Genomic DNA, 3,837 nt, shown 5'->3' on the forward strand with positions numbered 1-3,837 from the left:
ATCAGTTACCAAAGAAGAATGTTAAAATATTTCAAGAAAATACAATTTTCTTATCAAAGTGATAAAATGTTGTGTTGCAAAAATGAGTACACCCTCCTGAAAGTTACTAAATAAAACTAAAACAAAACATTCTGGTGTAAGGTTAAGGCAAGTATTGATAAACAGGTAAGTATGTTGAACCAAAACTGTTAAAGGTAAATAATTTCTTGATAAATAAGTGGCCCATTAGGCCCACTGAATCATACTCAGACTTAATGCTGACAACAGTGAAACCACTTGAGAGAGAACTGTCAGGGCATTTATTTCTTAGCATAAAAGAGGACATCACACCAGAACTACCGACTGTAGCAAAAGCACAATAAACTTATTTAGCTTTTTCCAAGGCCCATATTTACAAAATAGAGACTTCTGGCCTTGCATTGTTGGGCTTTTTTTTTAACATGACAATGAATATATTCGTTCTCCCAAGGTGAAAATCCTTCAGTGGACATGTATTTCACTCAATCTTAACGCTCTTGAGCAGCTGTGAGAAAATCTTATAACAGACTTTTTTGGTATTGGTATTGAAAAGTATGCTTGTGTGTGTGATACACACACACAAGCATACTTTTCAATACCAATACCAAAAAAGTCTGTTATAAGATTTAAATGCTAAAAAAAAAAAACGTACAAATATATTATACAGTGTTACATTATATAATACTCTAACATTTTCCAGATGTGAAACCATTAGTGGATCATGTTATTATATGCCTTACATATTCAAATACTTTTAGGCTACTGTATGCACACAAATGCAAACAAATCAAAACTAAATATCAGACCTTACAGATACTGTCATCAAACGTCAAAGCAGATCAGTCACGAATCATGCAGCTCAAAATTTAACAGCATTCCTTCTGAGACAGAACAGTGTTGAAATGCACACATGTGTGTATGTGTATGAAACGTGATTTGCATGTTGAAACATGCAAATGACTTTTATGTCAGCTTCCAAGCGTTTTTTTAGTTTATAGTTTTTTTTCATTCTTTCCCCATTAGTATAATCGGCATGTGCTTGTTTGCTACCGAAATTCCAAAGTTACACTGTCATACCATAAGTTTTACAGCATGCTCATCATAAAGGAAGAAATTACACCAAAAGAGATAGTATATAGTAAGCAGTATAATACAGTAAAATAACAGTTCCACAAAATGCATAAGATGCAAAACAGACATATCCAATTACCTTCGGATATCCTCGTTCTCTCACTATTGTCCCTCTGACCTGCACCAATACAGTCAGACCAAACAAGCATGAACTCCACTCGCTGGAGCACAAACACTCATTATAACAAACCTCTGACAGCTCACAGGAAGCTAGAACCAGTAATACCAGAAGTAGGGAGGTGACTCCAGGGCTAAACAAACACAGAGGCATGGCAAGTCAATGGGAAGCGTGTGGCTACCTATCCTGTTTCTAGAAAATCCATTTCAAAAGAATACCATTGAATCACGATAAGCTATAGTGGCTTACATAATAGGGAAGCATCTGGACTACAAGTCCATTTAATTCAGTCTGACATGACCAATGTGAACTTATACAAAGACATTAATGTCTTTCTTCATCTTATAATGGAGTTAATGTTTTAAATGTCGGGATAGGAGACCAAACATCCCAGTTTCATGAGGTGTGTCCCATTATCCAGTCAATTCGCTAAATCCATTCATTATTAAACATTTTCCAGATGTTAGACTACTACTCGTTGTCCTTGTAAATATAATATTATTGCAGAGAACACAGCAAAGTAATAAATAAAAATAAATAAATAATGCATGAAAGTTACATGAAATAGCAGAAATATTTAACTTAAAATGTTTAATTAAACTTTAGTTAAAAAAATATTAAAAGTAATTAATAAATAATAATATATTAAAATAATTTAATAAAGTTTATTTTTATTATTATATTGGGAAAAAGTTGTTATAAGTTAAAATAATTGTGCAATTTATGCATAAGAAAAAAAAACATAAATAAAGATGGACACTAGAACCTGCGATACTCACATGAGCACCACAGCAGAATGCGTCTTAAGCATATGAATGGAAAAAAAAATGCAGATGCCAACATGGTTGAGTGCCATTTATTCATACTCATAAACCATGAACAAAACAAAGCCAGATAACAAAAGACATGAACCATGATCTTACAGTAAATGCGGGTTCACTTGAATGATAAACACAGCTTGTGACTATCACAGTCTGTTTTGTGTTGAATTACTGGCTGCTGAGAGTCAACAGATATTACAAAATTTAGAAGCCATTTAAGAATGCATTTATACAATTTTATATTTTTTATTCAGTCTATGTAATTGCAATTTAATAAATACATTAATTTTTAAAAAATCCTATATTATAATTGAAAATAGATATTGAATTAAAATGCAATCGAATGAATTAATAAATAATCTAATAAAATAATATAAATGTAATAATCATATAGAACACTATTTAGTAAATTTTCATTTTAAGGCCTTTTTCTACAATAACTTATTCTAAATACCATTCAGGACTGTGTTGTTCACCAATTCATTTCTCCCGAATGGCCAGACCTGCTGCCATTTTTGCACATCTATCCATTCACATATAATTTAGTCAGCATAGCATTTTTAATGCTAACTGCAAAATTTTGTAAAATGCATCAAGTGTTTCTATCAGCAAGCAGTCATTTAGGATGGCAGGATGGAGAGAGATGATGGAGGTGAGAAAGAGGGAGAGAGAACGGGAAGGAGCTCTTAATCTGTGCCTCACAGCAACGCAGTGAAAGTTTGGAAGTATCTGGGACATACAGGAAGAGAGTGACGGAACCTCCCATTCATCTCGCTACCATTCAGAAGCATCCTGGGCTGTCAGCACTCCTGCACAGCACCTTGTCTGCTTTAATCATTTTAATAACACACAGCCAGAGAAGAGAAGACTCTCTTATGCAACTACTGAAACATTTCCATACTACTGTACGCAAGTCCACATTAAGATGTAGAGATATTGTAATCTCTGTCTTGGTAGAGGAAAAAAAGACACCTAAAAATGAGATACTACCCTGAGGTAGGGCAAAGCTTAGTCTGATTAAATGATGTTAGTTTATGAAATGTGTGGTAATATAAAAACCTTACTGCAAAATACATGTAATTAATTTATATTATAGTCCTTTCCCAAATGCACAAAAGGTTAGCTTTAAGAGATTTAGAAGGACAATTTAAAGGAATAGTTCACCCCAAACTTTTAACTTCAAACCATTGCTTCTGGACAAAATATGAGTCCACAATACATAATAATGCTTCTTACAGTGAAAAGTCCATGCACTGTTGTCCTCTCACATCAAAATCCACCAACATATTTGTTTAGAACTGATTTAGACTGTTTTTGCTTTTAAATGGTGCTTGATTTGTGCATACTTCTCTCCTGATTGAGATGACTTTTTCATTGGAGAAAGCAATATTATGGATAGACGTGTTTCTTACAAACAGCTTTTCGACTTCACAAGATTACTTGTGGATTATTGTGATGTTTTTATCAGCTGTTTGGGCTCTCATTCTGACGGCACCCATTCACTGCAGAGCATCCATTGGTAAACAAGTGATGCAATGCTAAATTTCTCCAAATCAGTTCCCATGAAGAAACAAACTCATCTACATTTTGGCCTAAGAGTGAGTACATTTTCATCAAATTTTCATTTTTGGGTGAACTATCCTTTTAAAAATCAACAACAACAACTTCATTTATGATATAAATACGAATATATTAATGACAAGCACTTTTCAAGTTCCTGATGATACATTCACTACAAGGTGGAAGTCG

General features: G+C 33.5%; 1 protein-coding gene across 1 annotated transcript in view; it reads right to left on the reverse strand.

The window, feature by feature from the left end:
• Positions 1-1,310, reverse strand: part of LOC107726989 (neural cell adhesion molecule L1-like protein) — a 62,296-nt gene extending 60,986 nt beyond the window's left edge. The window contains exon 1 of the mRNA XM_016536729.1: positions 1,229-1,310. The gene's annotated coding sequence lies outside the window, so the exon portion shown is untranslated. The remainder of the gene's footprint in view (positions 1-1,228) is intronic.
• Positions 1,311-3,837: the final 2,527 nt, after the last annotated feature.

This window comes from Sinocyclocheilus rhinocerous, unplaced genomic scaffold (assembly GCF_001515625.1).
Source record: "Sinocyclocheilus rhinocerous isolate Xijiao unplaced genomic scaffold, SAMN03320098_v1.1 scaffold666, whole genome shotgun sequence".
Classification (NCBI taxonomy): domain Eukaryota; kingdom Metazoa; phylum Chordata; class Actinopteri; order Cypriniformes; family Cyprinidae; genus Sinocyclocheilus; species Sinocyclocheilus rhinocerous.